The sequence below is a fragment of the Leptidea sinapis genome, chromosome 7 (assembly GCF_905404315.1).
Source record: "Leptidea sinapis chromosome 7, ilLepSina1.1, whole genome shotgun sequence".
Classification (NCBI taxonomy): Eukaryota; Metazoa; Arthropoda; class Insecta; order Lepidoptera; family Pieridae; genus Leptidea; species Leptidea sinapis.
The window spans coordinates 5,966,312-5,985,249 of record NC_066271.1 but is presented as its reverse complement, the minus strand read 5'-3'; positions in this window follow the sequence as shown (position 1 = coordinate 5,985,249).

Here is an 18,938-nt window from a genome sequence, read left to right as displayed (position 1 = left end):
AAAAAGGTATTGTTCTGGGGTAGTTCGGTATTAGTTGGAGCGCAGCGACCAATCCTTAATCTAAGGTTGCAGACTTAAGTGACGCCAGCATTGGTTATGGTAATGTTCAAGTATTTTCTTACAGCTGACCAAATATATGATAACTAAAGTATTTCAGTCAAATGTCAAAAATGGCCGCTGTTGTTGTTAAATTTTCACGTACTTTTAATATTTTTTTATGATAATAAGGGACGAGACGAGAAGGACGTTCAGCTAATGGTAATTGATACGCCCTACCCATTACAATGCAGTGCCGCTCAGAATTCTCTCTCGGCTCGTCGCCTTGAGACATAAGATGTCAAGTCTCATTTGGCCAGTTATTTCACTAGCTACGGTGCCCTTCAGACCAAAGCACAGTAATGTTTACACATTACTGCTTCACGGCAGAAATAGGCGCCGTTGTGGTACCCATAATCTAGCCGGTATATGAATGCTACATTAGTTATTTATGCAACTGTTGTGTAATAAGGGGTATTTAAACACGAATTTGGGTTTATCACATGAGTGTTTTAATACCTAATTATCAACTGATGCTTACAAGACTTAATCTACACGCATAATATGAATCCACTATAAAAGATCCTAAAACAGTTAGCTTACTGCTAACATTAAAAAAGCCAGCCCTAGGAACCATAATATCATCCAAAGGAGTGTTATTATGAAAATGGATGATATATTGTTGTACTGAACTTCATTACAAGACTCGTTTGGATGATGTAATGGTTATTAGAACATTGGGTGTTTTAATATTGGCAATAAGCTAACTGTTCAAAGAATCTTTAATAGAGGATTTAAAGCATGGGTGCAGATAAAATTATTAATCATAATATCTCTCAATCTCAAGCAAATGAAGATGAGAATCTGAGTGATAGAAATCGATGTGGCTGAATATGTGAGCTCGAGAAAGTATCACCGACATTATATTATTTATCATCGCGCTAAACAACTTCAGTACCAAAACGCTCTTATAAGTCGAAACTTACAGAGTTCCTTTCTATTTCAGTTTGTCTTTGCTTTAAAAGGCATAATTGAAAGTAAATATTAGCGTTGGCGGACGTTGTTTCTGCCGAGAGGTTTTGAAACACTAACCTGCTGTCACAAGTTTATTTTATCTCTAGCAGACAAGATCATAACTCTCAAGAGAACATGCTCTACTTTGACCTCGCTAAAATGTTTGATAGGGTCAGCAATATGTTGTTGCAAAAACACAGCAACGAATCACGGACTAGTTGCAAGACCTTTAATCATATGTCTAACTTAGTTCGAGTCCATTCCCTATCAGATGCATTCCGGGATTTGTCGGGGTTTGATACGGAGGCCTCTTCTTTTTCTCTTAGTTATTAATGATCTTCCTCAGGTGTTTGAGAATTTGCGTTGCCGGCTTTGTACTGATGACTTTAAGCTCTTCATAATATCTTTGCACCGGATATTTATTGATTAAGTTGCAGGCTAGTTCACTGGTTCGGCGCGTTGTTCACTTGTTTTACTTTGTACTTGATTTTAATCGAGTTCAGTACAAGTATTACCACAGTATAAAAAAATTTAAAATGTATGTATATGTATATAAATGGCGCACTAAACGTTTTGCACTCTTAGCTAATCGAAACTATTTGAATTTCGAATGTTATATTTTTTGAAACGTTGCAACCTTCTTAGTAATATAAATCATTTTGGAAGAGAAGCACCTTGCTTGAGCATCATGAGGCGATGGTTTGCTGAATTTGAGAGAGGTCAAGATTCCTTACATGACGAATTTCGTGATGGGCGGCCTACAACTGCCGTCAACGAAAATAATGTGGCTACTGTTAAGCGGCAACTTGAAGAAAGCCCGCGGATTATCTATGAGACAATTTGAGGGCTATTGGGGATTGGTATTTCACACAAAGAATTGAAAGTTCGGACTTTGTTGTCGTTGGATCCCTCATGAACTGACAGCGGAGCAGAAGCGGGCTCGAGTGAAATGGTGCTCACAGATGCTAATGAACATAATGACATTCTAATGCTGTTTATGACATTATCATAGGAGTCGAAACGTGGATTTATTGTTTTGAACCCGAAAAAAACAGCAATCTTAAGAATGGGGGTTTGAAAATGAGAACAGGCCAACAAAAGTGAGGCAGGCGAGAAACTTTGGTAAAAAAATAGTCACATTTTTTTTTATCAGCTACGGGTCCCATCTGCACAATTCCACTGGAAGATCAAAGGAGTGTTAATCCCGAGTGGAATCCTACCATTTGTTTACCCAGGGTGTAAAAAAAAGTTCGCGAAAGACGACTAAAAAGCCACGTTCTCCTACAACATGGCAACGCTTCTTCACACACGCCAACAAAATTAAGTAATTTTTAGCTTCCTAAAAAGTACAACTCATCACAAATTCTGCACATAGCCCCAACCTATCACCCTGTGATTTCTATATTTTCCCCAAAATCAAAGATTTGATGAGGGGTTTCACTTTTACCAATTCTGAAGAGGCAATGATAGCGTCAGCGCGTAGAAAACATGCCTTTAAATCTGTGGTCCTCCTGTTTTAAAAAATGGTTCCATCACATGAAAAAATGTTTAAAATGTAATGGAGGCTATCTTGAAATGCAATAAACATAATATTTTGGTTATAACATGTTGTTTTTTTTAAGTTACGCAAAACTTTTAGTGTGACCTACGTACGTGCTCTTTTTCACATTTTACCAACGCAGCATACATTCTTCTCTTGAAACAATAATATATAAAGATTTCATAAGAAATAAAAACAAATTGTGATTTTTTGGTTTGAAAACCCTACAAGACAAATCTTGTTTTAGGGTTTTCAAACTCATCACGGAGATCACGTGACGAAATTCGTTACTGTAGTTCTAAAAATTCACATTTTATTGTTCATCCCATTTATCCACGAATCATGCTCCGTTTAAGACATTACATTCAATTTTGTTGAGAAAAAGTATTGTGTCGTAAAAACAATGAGCCGGCATTTTCTCAGAATTAATTTTCTCATTCTCATTCTCTCATTTTCGGGTCTCATTCAATACCATTTGTAAGTTGTAAATCGACAATGGTCACTTTGCCGCGCTCTATTAAAGTTTCTTTCATAAATTACTGTAATTAATTGATTTATGACGACCCCCATAGCCCAGTGGTTAGTGAACCTGCATACTGAGCTAGAGGTCCCGGGTTCGAATCCTGGCTTACCACTTATGCAATCATTTATATTATGATGAATATGAATATTTGTTTCCGAGTCTTGGATGTTTATTTGTATTTATGTATGTTTAAGTATGTGTATTGTATTAAATATATCGTTGTCTTGCACCCATAGTACAGGCTATGCCTAGTTTGGAGCAAGATAATTTGTGTAAGAGTGTGTCAATATTGTTATATTATAATTATATTATGAGTTTAATTAGTATATTAAATAATCAATAGATCACATAAGATACTTGATTTATTTTATATTTACTTTCTTCATGCTGATAAATAATTGATATTAGTTTTTTTTCCAAATATAATTCACTAATAAGTTTTGTTAAATTTGCGAAGACATTTACTTTTTAATTTTTAATATCGACCGTGTAACGACTTGGTTATAATCTTAGGCGCTTGGTGCTCATAAGAAGACCTTCCTGCTTTCGTAAAATATTTTATCATCGCAGAAGAAATAGAAACTACAAGAATACCTACAAAAAGTGTGTATTTTTGTAGGCAACTCTTGGTTCAATTTTCACGCTCACCTGTGGCTTGTGTGCTAGAATAGTCATATGTATTATTTAGCACACTGCATATTTACATAATGTAATATAATTCAAAGGACGTAGAACCATATAATCATAATTAGGCACAATGCATATGGTACGACTTCGGCACAAAACCTTACTCTGGCCTTACCCATGGCTTGTGAAACTTATGCATACCTTTGTTAATATCTGACACTATCGCTTTTAAGTTCAGTGTTAGATTTCTAACACCATAACTGAAAACCCTTTCTGTACTTATAACGATATTATTTACTACTTGTATACGCTTAATGCAGGGAGGTAGATAATTCAGAATTCAGCACCATGGCCAAATAACCGGCAAATCTTCCGATTTGCAGCATCGCTTCCGGGTCATTCCGTGTCAAGCAGCAAAGTGCGATAACTCTCCAGAAAAACTAAATGAATCTGAAACTAATGCCACCATAATGCTGCGTTGCTCATTACTTGCAGAATAAGCATCACAAAGATTTTAATCTAATTTTCATCGTTAATGATTGAGAGATAATATGTATGATATCTTCTATTTATAAATCTGAGAGCGTACCTATTAATTCAAATAGTATTTTCTTCGTGTCCTGCATTTTCAAAAGGAGGTCTTTAAACACGTAAAGCGTTTACTTATCCACTAGTGCGTAATATAATTATCCCTACAAAGTTAACACCCAACTACAAATTATATGTGAGAAAACACAACATTTTCAATTTGACCGGGTAATACAATTTTGTAAAGATTTTATGCCGCTGAAAATCTATTTACATTTTAGGAATAAATAAATGAGTCCCTAATTAACAAAAAAAACATTAACTATTATCGAATTAATCATATATTACAATAATTTATTATAAAATATATGCATTTGATCACTAAAATTATAATTTTGAAGCACACTAACATTTGACGCATGCAAAAAACTTGCGCGCCTTTGCCCATAATTAAACGATTTATGCGGTACATCTTTAAACAAAATGTCACTTTTTTTAAAGTTAGAACCCTCTCTTCTGAGATTAATTACACACATTAAATTTGAAAACAAAATTTAGTAACGATGCGGGTCTTGAACCTGCGACCTCTCGCGTTCTGCGCGAGCGCTCTTTTCACTGAGCCAACCATTTTAGTGATGGATCACTGATAAATCTTGTATATCTTGTTCAACTCTCAGAAAAATAATTACATAATTTACAGTCAGCTTCAATTTTTATTATCATACAAAACGTGCCGAGGATAGCAATATGGTTGTCATCTTAGGCGGCCATAATCAAAATGTTTTACTGTTCTTAAGATTTCTAAAGAATGATAATTTTATTCATTGAGTCCTCCGCAAGTGTCTTGCCATTTTCGTGTCTTAATTTCAACACGATTTCAGTGAAAATCACTTTATGAACACAAATTGAAGCAAAGTATAGAAAATTTAAGTTTTTATTTTATTTATTTTTTATTTTTATGGAATAGGAGGACAAACGTACGGGTCACCTGGTGTTAAGTTATCACCGCCGCCCACATTCTCTTGCAACACCAGAGGAAGCACAAGAGCGTTGCCGGCCTTTAAGGAACGCGCTTTTTTGAAGGTACCCATGTCCTATCGTCCCGGAAACACCACCCAAGGAAGTTCATTCCACAGCTTTGTTGTACGTGGAAGAAAGCTCCTTGAAAACCGCCACACATCCAGATGGTGGGGATGATATCCTTACTTGTGGTGTGTCGTACGAAGGTGGAATTCGGCGGCAGGAATCAGGTTAATCAGCTCTTCGGAACACTCCCTACATAAATGCGGTAGAAGTTTTGCCTTAAGTTAAGAATTCGACTAAAGGTGATACACTTTTTTACAAATCAGCTAGCAATCGCCAGAATAGTACTAACTGATGTTTATGTTTCTGTTTGTAAATTTCACCGATACTTACATCAAAAGATGTGGGTTGGTGAGATCGTCAAAGCAATTAATTGGGCTCGGTGTTCGATTCTTAATAGTTTATAAAATTGTATGACGTCATCAAAGATATTCACTGATACAGAACAACTCGTAGGCTAACTGCTTACTAGTTATACCCTTAGTTAATCTAAGACCAAACTTTATAAATAAATTTATTTAAGTAATTATATTAAGACATTTTTATGTAGGCATCATTTCATAACAATTAATATAACACAAAACAAGTTATTATGTTTAGTAAACACTATTTTAAGGTTTACTAGTGGTTCGTTTATTGCTTAGAATATATTATTATACATAATCATGTTCAATCTAGCTAAAAATGATTAATTTAGCTCATTTATATTAAAACACACATTTACAGCTATTTTGATGATTTTAATGATTAAAGTTCGGAAATATTATAGAATACAAAGTACCCTATATTATCTACACAACCGAGTTTCAAACCAACTACTATTTCAAATTGACTAAATTTTAATAGGTAAAAACAGGTTTTCCAGCATAAGTGATTTATTTACATTATATATTTAAATGATACCTTAGAGAGAGATTTCTGAGAGTAATTTAAATTTTATTTTATCATTAAACAGATACCTACAGAAAGAAGACAAAAAATTCCAGTTGAAATGAGTAGCGCGAACTTGTATGTTATATATTATTCTGTAGCAATACCTACATTTAGTATTTTAGCTGTAGTCTTTTACAAAATAAATTTTGAATCTTCATTATCTATTCTCGATTTCAATCTCCATAGACGACTGTCTTTGTTAAATGAATTGTTCAGAATGTAGCATTGTATTATTTTTCATCTAGTGAGAGATTGAATCCATTCTTTACATCACTGCACTTTATGATTCAACTTTTAGAATAGTTTTGATGGACATGACATAAAAGGTGTTTTGATTGCTTGTATAAATATCTTGGTTCTTTTGGGTTCGCTGTTTAATTAGTTTACTATGACCGGAAATGGGTTTGTTGGTTTTATATTTATTTTATTTTTCATTTACAACGCTTATCATGATTACTGCCTTTGTTGCATTATTTGCAGTTGTTTTCTTATCTCTTCCAGTTACTGCACAGTGAACTGTGAGAATAAAAAACTGCCTTATACGAAAGCTCATTGTCGCTCAGAGAGCAATGGACAGGGCTATGGTCGGAGTTTCCCTGCGAGATCGAATCAGAAATGAGGAGATCCGTAGGAGAACCAGAGTCACCGACATAGTCCAAATGATTGCGAAACTGAAGTGGCACTGGGCAGGGCACATAGTTCGACGGACAGATGGCAGTTGGGGCAGGAAAGTCCTCGAATGGCGACCACGTACCATTTTATTCATACCGTTTCATGGTCGGGTCATAATCGAAATCCATGATAGCGCCTATGAAATCTACAAACATTTCTTCATGGGTGTCATTTACAGCGTCAAAATTAGAATTCATTCATAAACTTAAATTTTATTTTTTGATTTGAATTTGGATTTAAAAAATGATCCCGAATTCGTTCTCTGCACTCTCGAGAACCTTGGATACGATATCTAACTACTGAACGAATAGATCAACCAATTATCAAAAATGCATAGGTATTAAAAAAAACAAAATTCATACTTGCTAAAGTATCAAATTCATTTGATTCCCGCAATTAACTTTAAGTACGTGTATGTGTTTGAGCGGTGTCAGTGTAGTGGTGCGATTCGATACCTCTCGGTTTTGAGAACGCGTCCTTAAAGTGTATCAAAAGTTATAACGTAACAAAATTATACTACACCGTCTCCTTATTGACTGCTTATGTCATTTCACACTAAACCAAAGTGTTACGCAAATTATTTCTCAGAGCGTAATTTTCTCTTGTACATATTTTTAATTTCAGTGCAAAAGTATTGTTCATGGAACAAAAGATTATAGTAGCATTGTTCGAGAACAAAGTGAAATCCATTTAAACACCACACGGCGACAGTAGTGGCTTATTTGAACCACATTTTCAAATTCTACTTACTATGCTTAGATAGATAAAATATGTTGCTATTATATGGAATACAAATGATGATTCTACATAGTTTTAAGGAATTTGTTAATATATTATTTATACTAAGTTTTTCATACGCAATTTTTTTTTGCTGGAATTTTATTATTTTATTTTTAAAAATTAGTCTAGCCTTGCATATATGTTATAATATACCAAAAAAGGCTAATTAAACTAGAAATTTATTCCCTGGAAATGCATAGAAAGGCGGCCCAGTTTATTTTTCTTTACAAACTCATAAACAATCTTATAGACTGTCCAGATATACTTCAAAATATTGGCATTTGTGTACGAGCATTTAATTGTCGAATTGGTACTTATTCCCCAATATTTATACCATTGTATAAAAATTACTACGGATTAAACTCTGTTCATATGTGTAAGCTATAGTAAAATATTTATGTTAGATCATAATATCGATATTTTTTCAAATTTTAACTCTAAAATTGTCATTAAAAAGCTTAAATATAGATTAGTAAGTAGGTAATTAGTATTAAATTTATTACTTTTATTTTTTAACCAACTTCAAAAAGGAGGAGGTTCTCAATTCGTCGGTCTGTTCTTTTTTTTTGTTTATTAACTCAAAACTTTCGACTGGTTGAACCGATTTTGATAATACTTTTTATTTGAAAGCTGGTGCTTCTCGTGTGGTCCCATTGTAATTTGGTCCAGATCTGACGTTGGCATCCATGAGAAAACCATAAAAATCTTAAATTTTCTATTCTGTACGTATTAAACGTGGATGATAAATTTAGGAATAACTCAATATCGCGCCAACCGATTTCGATGATTCTTTTTTTATTGGAAAGGAATACTTCAAAGATAGTTTGGTGAGAGTTTGGTTAGGTTCTGATTACGGAATCCATGACAAAGTAACGGAACTCTTCAATTCTTAGGAGCAAATTTACGATACTCGGCCGAATCTTTTTTATGCTATCCGGATATTTAAATCATCTACCATAACATAGTTATGGTCAAGTAATTGTCGTAGTCGAATATGGGGATCAAAAACCTTAACGATTTACAGTAAGGGTGCGATCTGTGGCAGAATTTCTAACTGTTTGTAATCAATTTGCAAACACTTACGTTCATTACTGCATTGAAAAATTTAGTATGTCTACACATATTTAGACAAATTGTTAGTTAGTGTACTTCAAATTCACTAAAACTCATAAAACATAAAAAAAATTAACAAAATAACAACCGACTTCAAGAACACTATTCCAAAACAATAGATATAATGTGCACTAAAAAGTATAAAAATAATTGCGAATTTTAATACAATCTAATTAATTAATCTAATTCTAGTTACGATTATTGTAATTTTTGGAGTCAGTGTCATCCGAGATAGGTTTGTTACTACATACATAGTTATAGGTGAGATGTGCTTGAGTCGTGAGGAGGCGAGAGGCGAGAGCGGGTCGCGGCGGAAGGACACAGATTCCAAAAATAACAATAATCGTAACTAGAATAAGATTAATTTACTAGATTGTATAAAATATCGCAATTATATTTATACTTTTTAGTGCACTTTATATCTAGTGTTTTGGAATAGTGTTATTGATGTCGGTTGTTTTTTGTTAAAAATTTTTTAGCGTTTAACTATAGTTTAGTAACGTTGTGCATAGTACCTTTAAATTTATTAAATTATGTAAATAGTAACTCTTATTAATGTTTATCTCATTCGTAAATGTTAAATTATGTATTTAGTTGGTAAGCCTTAATCAATATATAAATATCGGAAACAGCGACCAAATATTTGTATTATATGTTTAAAATAAATTTTGAATCAATAAACACGATATTGGGTGAAGCTATTGGAGAATCCATAAATATAAAATTTATTCCGCGGTATCGGAATGTTGTATGGAAACGTTAGCGTAAAATATGTGGTCAACAAAAATTATTCTACAATTGTCAGCGGAAAGATGTATGTGATGCGAATATTTGATACGTTATTAATATTCAATAGGAATACGAAATATTGTTATATATTCAATATTCGGGTTATGTATTATATAGTAAAATAAAATATAAGAACATTAATATATAGGAACAAATTTTCTACGTTTAGTTTATTTAGTTTTGCTTGTCATAGCAGAGAGGAACATTTGAATAATTTTTACTACATACTTAATAAGATATTGATAGTACTTGAAAACCCCGCTCATGAATTAAAAAAAAATATTCTTACATTATACACGTGCTCACCGAATACAATACAATAACGTGTTCAGGGTGATGTTGGGGCTCCCCCGCCACTGTAGCGCATCAGCGATGCTTATGTCGTGGCAAGTATTTAAATAAAATTAAAATTAAACTAAAGAAATTAAATTAAATCAAACTTAAATTGAACATGTACCAGGACTTCATAAGCAGTTTAGAGCTTTGCATCGGATACAGCAATTGCTTTGAGTTTTTGGACGCCAAATTTTATTTGAAAATGTTTAACAGTCACTGGCACTGCATCAACAACAAGATCAAAAGCAGTAATTGATGCAGTATATCAAAGATATATTGACCATATCCTACCTTGAGAAGAACAAAAGCATAAGTCTTATGTCGATTTGATGATTTTTACGCCATAGTAAAGAGCAACTCAAATTACGTTAGCTGAATTTTTTTCAGAGTGTTCTTACAAGAAGTAAGCGAGTAGTGTAATAATTTGTTATTTGTGTATTTTTACGTTTGACAACATTATATTGACTAAAAAAGTAGTTTTATGGATTACACAGAAAAAAATTGCTAATATCCACGTAAATAGTTTGACACCTTTTTATGCCTGAAGAAATGTTTTTATTAATTTAAGTAAACCTTTGAAAGATTTTTTTGTCGCAAAATTTTATTAGTTGTAGTTTAAGTTAACATTATAACAACACTTTACCTTGTTCAAAATTATTGTTCCCTAGATTACGGCCTTGTTCCCCAAAAAATAAAAATGTTTTATTCGAGTAAGCTTGCATACTTATGAATTGTTCGTAAGGAATCCGAGTTATGTTCGAATACAATTGGAGTGCAGGACCGTTGTCGTTGCAGATTTCATTGCATTTAATTTAGTTATTTACCCAAAGAAGGTCACTATTGTGGGTTTAAAAGGATTGTCAGCTGATGATAATCATAAGGTATCGAGTTCACTGTTGTCACTGTTGTCACTGTTGTCACTGTTGTCACTGTTGTCACTGTTGTCACTGTTGTCACTGTTGTCACTGTTGTCACTGTTGTCACTGTTGTCACTGTTGTCACTGCTGTAACTGTTGTCACTGCTGTCACTGCTTCCACTATTGTCACTTTTGTTACTGTTGTTACCCATCGGTGTCATCACACCGTTGTCACCTTCACTTGCACTTGCACTTGCGCGTAATATATAACGATAACAATAACAATGTTGAAGTACTTGTCGAAGAAGCTGTCGAAGTACTTGTCAATAACAATAAGAAATACGAAAAACTCGGTGAAGTGCTTGGCGTAGTACTCGGTACTTGTAAAGTACTTGGCGCAGTACTCGGCGAAGTGCTTGGCAAAATACATGGAGAAGTAATTGGCAAATAACTTGACGTATATATTCATTCACTTTTCTTTAGAAAAAAACTAGTCTTATGAAGAGTAGCGTAATTTAGAAAATAGATAATTACTAATTAAGTTAATACTTTTACTGATAGCTTGTATAATTAGTGAAAAGAAGATTTTTTGATACAATTTTTCAATAAAAAAAGCGTATTCGACGGATTACTAAATAAAAAGATACACCAATTTAAATAGTTTTTTCGGTCTCCTGTAAAACACACTTTTTACACTTATGCTTTTGTTCTTCTCGAGGTACGATATTGAGACCACAGTATTTATTTCATACTTTAGTTACCATAAGCCTCTTGTATTATTTATCGATAATTTAAGCTCTGAGTCTGAATAAAGCTATGTAATATTTACGAATAAAATGTAAAATAATTATCAAACTTCTGTTTCATTATCTTGAAGCCAAAATTTTTGATGGTTTCACTTCTACCATGTGTGAATTGCACACCTTTTTTTAATACTATTATTTTCAATCAAATACCGTAGTATTATCAACATCTAAAAACAGTTTGCTACAAGGAACTTGCTTTAACCAATTCCCTACAACATTTGGAGGTTGGTGGTAATTACTCCTTGATAACAATACTGTTTTAAAACATATACACACATCAGAAAAGTCTAAGCAACATGTACTAATTTAAATATTAGGATGGTTTTTCACATTATAACGTTGTATTTTATTTTTAAAATAATATTTTTAGGGTCCTATGCAAAGATATTTAAAAGTATAGATAGGTTACCTAGACGATATAGTGAAGGTTGGGAAGCTTTGAACTTGATGGATACCGTATTATTTAATGGTTAACCGGAATCGAAAACGACTGCATGTAGAATGTTTGTTATAAAATAATAAAATAAAACGGAGGTAACTCATTAACTGTATTTAATATTGTCACCGGTATGGCGACCTGGGTATATTGTTTTGAAGATTTCTGAAGTTTTGCCAATGAACATTAGGAAATATTGAAAGATTGGTGAGAAAATGTTACTTAAGGTTACTTTTTTGGCAAATTAGTACATTAAGCTAAAGTAACACTTAAAAACCAAAAGACAGTTATAACAGATTGGTATGTAAACACTTGCCCAGAATTTTTGAAAAACTTTTGCAAGAATGATGATGATCTATAATGGCCTAAGAATTATGTTATATATTATTGTTTATTATCGTTTACTGTAACGCTGTTGATTACCAATAAAAAAATAAATAAAAAAAGGAAGGTTTTCGCAGTAAAGACAATTTTTTTCTAAAATTAAATATAGGCTTTAAGGTATAACGATTTACAAGCTCTGAAGATGATGAATGCGTTCCAAGAGGCCATTTAAGACGTCCAACAGTGAAAAATTTATAAGTAATGAAGGAACATAATACTGTACTCTCAGAGCCAGGCATAATTTATTAGAATCCTTTAACTAACAGTATAACTTATAAAGTTTTAACTTCAATATATACTTTGTAGTTTTGAGAAAATTTTTTCCATAGAAACGATTACTACGGACTTTAAATAATTGAATATAATATTATGAACTTTTATGGACTTCTTAATAAAATTATTTAGAGTTAAATGGTATATTTATTTTATTAGCAAAAGAAAAATAACTTCAAATATAATCCACTGTGACAGCCAGTACCAAACTGTCGATAAAATTATTAAATGAAGTTATAAAATTCAATTGATAAAGGACTAATTAAAATAAGACACACGTGAGCTAGCCTCAATGAGAAAAATACAAAAAAAAATACTTAAACACTACAATTATTATTCATTAGATCAATATCTTAAAAATATTTACAGTTATTTGATATTTATCAACAACGTATGTGATACTTTTAACACAAATAAAATTTTGAAATTTAATTTTATCTACACGTGTTGTGTAAAAAGGAATACCGTACAAATAGAATATCATCATCATTATCATCACCGTCAGCCGGAAGACGTTCACTGCTGGACAAAGGCCTCCCCCGAAGATCTCCACGACACGGCCCTGCGCTGCCCTCATACAACGTATTCCAGAGATCTTGACCAGACCTGCATCTTCCGGTACGTGGTCGCCATTCGAAGATTTTTTTATCCCACTGGCAGTCTCTCCGTCGAACTTTGTGCCTAAAACAGAATTTAGTGATTACTTTTCACTGTACTATAAAGATTTTTAGCATCTAATTTCAAGGCGTACTATGTTACATTAAAAAGTGGCTGTGTGTTAACTTCATAAAATTCACAATAATTCAAAATAAAATATGTTAAAAAGTTAATATAAAAATATAACAAAGTATGATAGAATATAAAGAGAACTGTTATAACGAAAATAGAAAGTAGATAAAAATATTTAAAACGAAAAATCTGGTTGACGAGATAGCGTCAGCAGTGATTCACAAGAGTCATTATTTTCACAACAAAATGCTTTTCACCTCGTTCGATGACACTGATTTTAAAAACATCATTATAAATTGCAAAGAGATAAGAGTTTGTTAATGAATGTGGTTCATTAAAATAAAATAATACACAATTGGTACATCAATTCAATTTTAATTATGACACGGAACTCAAGATTCAAGTGATTTAGTATATCATATTTGTTTTTGTTTAATTTTGTGTGCACATTTTATACGTACTTAAGCTGTTTTATATGGGGAGGAGGAGATAAGAGGAAAGATAAGTATCTGCTTATTCATCTCTACCACCATACCTATGATATTATTTTTTCTTTTAAAATAACTACTTTAAATTAGTTTTTTGTAGGCCACATTGAAGCATAATATCACTCTGTTGATAACGACCAGTTTATTCAAAGATTTTATTTCATTCAGGTAACTGATTCACTGACCCTGAAATTAAGTGACGCATTATTTGATATCTCGTGAGGTACTACCAGAAGTATAGTCAAAGAGCTTTTCAGTACAATATATTTCAATAAATGTCATTACACATTTTCTACAGAAAGCGTCTACCACATTTTACCTGCTCTTGGTCCAATCATTATTCATTTTATTGTGTTCGCTCAATTTCTGTGACTTGTCTATTCACACTTATTGCGGTCTCTCTGTTGAATTGGGTGTCACAATTTTTCAAAAGTCACTTATATAAGGGGTAAAGGTGTGAATAAAATGAATTATGGTTTTATAAATATTCCGTATGATATCATTTTAAGTTGACTATAACTAGTTATAGCAAATTAAAGAAGAGACAGTTTCAATTTTGGTTTCTTTATGCATCTTCTATCTTCTTCTATTGCATTTATCGCGGGGAGTGCTCAGAGTCAGCTCCTCTGAGCGGTATGATACCAGTGGCCGAATACCATCACCGGACATTACGTCAAAATGCTAAATACCACCCACGTCGACTTGATGTTTGGCATTCCATAACCGCGCGTTTTAAAAGAAATGTCTTGCCTCGCACACCTACTTTCTAGAATCAATTACCGCTGCTGTTTTCCTGAAACGATATGATTTAGGGACCTTCAAGAAAAGAATTTTAAAAGCCGGCAACGCATCTCTTGACGCCTATTCTTGCGGATTTCCATAACTGGCTGCCTTGCTGTCTTGCCACTTCCCATCATGTGTACCTCTTGCCCGTTTGCCCCCTCTTAAATAAAAAAATATTAATAGAGATAGACAGCTATATATAATTGATTATGTATTAATAATTATTTTTTTATGAAATTAAGGGACGAGATGAGCAGGACGTTCAACTGATGGTAATTGATACACCCTGCCCATTACAATGCAGTACCGCTCAGGATTCTAGAAAAACCCAAAAATTCTGAGCGGCACTACAATTGCACTCGTCACCTCAGACATACGATGTTAAGTGTCATTTGCCCAGTAATCTCACTAGCTACGGTAAGTGCTATTTGCTTCTTAAAATGAGGTTTTCCCTTTGTAAACGGAACTTTTAAACTCGATCAGTAATATTCATAATAATGGTATAGTTCATACGCTGTAAAATTTGGTTCTTGAAAGCAATATATTTCAATAACTAGCTGACCCGGCAAACGTTGTTTCGCCATATAAATTATTTTTAGAGTTAAACCGTTTCTTCGACATTGCTTTATTTTTCTAAAATAAACGTAGCCTAAGTTACTCCTTATTACATCAGCTACCTGTCAATAAAAGTCGCCGGATTAGCCGGAACAAACAGACAGACAGACAAAAATTATAAAAAATGTTTTTTTGGTGTATGTATCGTATATATATTCATACATAAAAGGTTATTTCAATATTACAAACAGACACTCCAATTTTATTTAAATGTATAGATAATTTACACAATATTTTTATAAATTATAGCCTATATATTATTCTGGTGTGTAAGCTATATTATTGCAAAGTTTCATCAAAATCCATTCAGTAGTGTTTGCGTTAAAGAAGTTCAAACATACATCCAGACATACAAACTTTCACATTTATAATATTAATAATAAGATTAAAAATCTAGTAGGACATTTAAATATCAACACTCTGGCTAAACAATAAAGCTTAAATTAAAGGTTTATATTTTCAAGCCTCCCTTAGTCTTATCCCTTATTTGTTTTATTTTAAAGAAATATAAAATTAGTAAATTTATCATTATAGAGTAAAATAAATAGTTGTATTTAAAGGAAGCTTCTACTTTTGTCGTCTAGTCTTAGGCACAGATTTTTTTTTCTGGATCAAAAGCCATTAGAAAGCTTATCAATTATGTGTAAGGTTATAATAATATTTTTGGATCAAGCTCTTTACTCTAATAAGACTATAAAAGCTTTATCAGATGTATAATAAATAGCTTTAAGGATAAATAATTAATAAACACATTTATAATAAAGTCCCAGCCAGGCGTTATCTTTAAATAAGTTTAAATGTTTTATAAAAAAATGCTCTGTCGGAAGTCTGTCTACTCCACAGAATAGTCTCAGTACTACTCCTGTATTCTAAGTGATCGGACAGCCTGGGACTAGATTATGATTATTTTTTAGCAATATCAGTGACAGTACGATATTGTCTATTTTATTTAAAAAAACGCAATAAAAAGAATGCCGGGAGACTTTCTTGCACCGCTTCTCCTCTCTCAGAGTGCCATCACATTTATTAGTATACTAGAAATGTCATTAAAAAGAAATCTAAAGTAATCAATATTTTAGAAAATAAGTGCCTTTTATGCAGTGAACGTATTTAAACAATATGCGTTCATTGCTTTTATGCCTGTAGCTTCCCTATTTAGTATTTTACATATTTATAATGCTTTATGCTTGGAGACTTCATTTAGAGTGTGAAAAACACCACAATATATCTAACAAATTACAACGTGTATGTTAGACACCTCGGAGTTTTGCAAACCTTCTCAGTGTTGATTTTATATTACATGTAGGTGCACCTTATAGTATCTGTTCTTAGCTTAATATTTCGTTATTTCTACCCACGGACTAGTAAAAAAATAAGGACTCCGTGTTATCTTACATAACAGTGTAGCACCAAAATAAGCCGATTAACGTGTAAATACATAGCCCCACGCGCACACTTACACTACTACAGGCCGACAGGCGCCCATTATGAGAATTGTCATCGTCTGTGACAGATCAGTTTGCGTCTCAATAAAATATTTTAAAAATGCCGCTGTGCGTTGTGCACGGCTACACTACTAAACTACAAAAAGTGTAAAAATTATACTGTATAAGTATTTGTTCGTAAGTGTCATATATGATTATTTAAGGGAGAAAAAAATATGTAATTAGTATCACGCACACTAGCATAACGGTGCTTCACTTGCTAATATCACGGCGCCGAGTGCTTCTTTTTTACTCGTCCGTATTTGTACCATTAATGAATGCAAGTTTTTTATTGCCAACATTTTTGTACGATGCGGGAATCAAACCCGCGCCTCTCGGTTTCCGTTCGAACGCTCGTTCATAAATTTACAATACAACAACCACGAAGAAGAGATTTACGAACCATGCGTCACACGAAAGGTTGGCTCAGTTTGTAAGAGCGCACGAACGGAACCCGAGAGGTGCGGATTCGAGTCCCGCATCGTTCATAAATGTTGGTTACAAATTTGATTTGTATAATTAATCCTAGAAGTGAAATAAAAAATTTTGAAAAATAACAAATTATTTAGATGTGAAATAGCGACGTTTCCAATTAATTTCTTAATATGCAATTATTGGGGCTGAGAAGGTTATCAGTTGAGTAAATCTTGTAGATGAAGCCACAACCTGAGAGAACAAGACATACCTAGATTCACATTAAATGAGTGACTCAAACGGTTGGCTCACTTAGTAAGAGCGCACGGACGGAACTCGAACTTCGAGTACCGCATCGTTCATAAATTTTGGTTTCAAATATAATTTGTATAATTTATCTCTGAAGTGAGGGATATCACTTTAAAATAACAAATTGTGTAGATCATAAATGAACATTATTTAATACAGTCCACAGTATTTATATTAACAGTCGTAGTTCAGTTATATTATAAGAATCGTAATTTTAAGATTTTAAAACAATGAATGCGCTATTTCATCACTTAAGTGCAGTACTCAACCTAGCATTATTGAGATTCAGCTCAAGGTTTTGTATTTACCTCAAAACTCATTCAGCAAGCTTTTAAGTATAATATTTTGTTGTTAACTTACAATCTACATTTAGTAGTGTTTGTTGTAAATAATTTATCACATAGACATTTTGATGATTGGTATTGTTTACTATAATATCACACCACCAGTTCTAAATTAGCTCAGTATACGACTGGATGTTACATATTATATTAACTGAAACTCGATACGATCTACAATCATACAGTATTAATTTCAAGTTTCCAACTTGGGATGCCAGGGATACAGAATAGCTTTATACAGATGAATTAAATAAGTCGCTGTTGCAAAGGGGAATAATGTTGAAAGTATGTCATAGTGGATAGATGATTAATTTATGGTTGACAACCTTATTTTTTTCTTGAATCAGGCAACCAGTGCGCTTGTTATAAGGTAATAAACGCAACAAAATAATTATTATCAAATCAAAATCATTATTCGTGTAGGTCAAAGCAATGACACTTAAATGTCAAAAGATTTCTTTTCTTTTTATGTATACCGCCACTTCGAAAATGATTGAGCTCATGAAAAGAAGTGGCAAGATCAAATGCTATATATATTTTTATTATTCCCCTTATAGTTACAGAACCATAAAATATCAATTAAGGCCGCTATCCCAAGAAATCGCCAAAATAGAGCATGATTGAAACCATCTCTCAAATGTTTGTATAAAGCTTTTATTTTTACAAAAAATAAATATATTTACTGAATATGACAAGAAAATTCATTTTTTCTTTACATTTCCATCTTTAATAAATAACACCTAACTTTTACTTTTGGAGCATTTTTTAACAGATGTTAATAATTCAATCTAGATAAAAATTGTATGAAAAGTTATTTATTGTAGCAATACTATTTAACATGACATAGTTTTGTTATTTTTATAAATAAAATTGTATTATGTTTGTAATAAATTAAAAATTATTCTTATTCTGAATTAAATCTATGGTGATCTTGTGTGAGAGAGGTAACCTAGCTCCGCTCCATTCCTCAAGGCCGTTGGCTCGGTCCCCAGCCTTAAATACATTGCAAAACGTAATGACAATTATTTGGCCATTTATTAGTTTA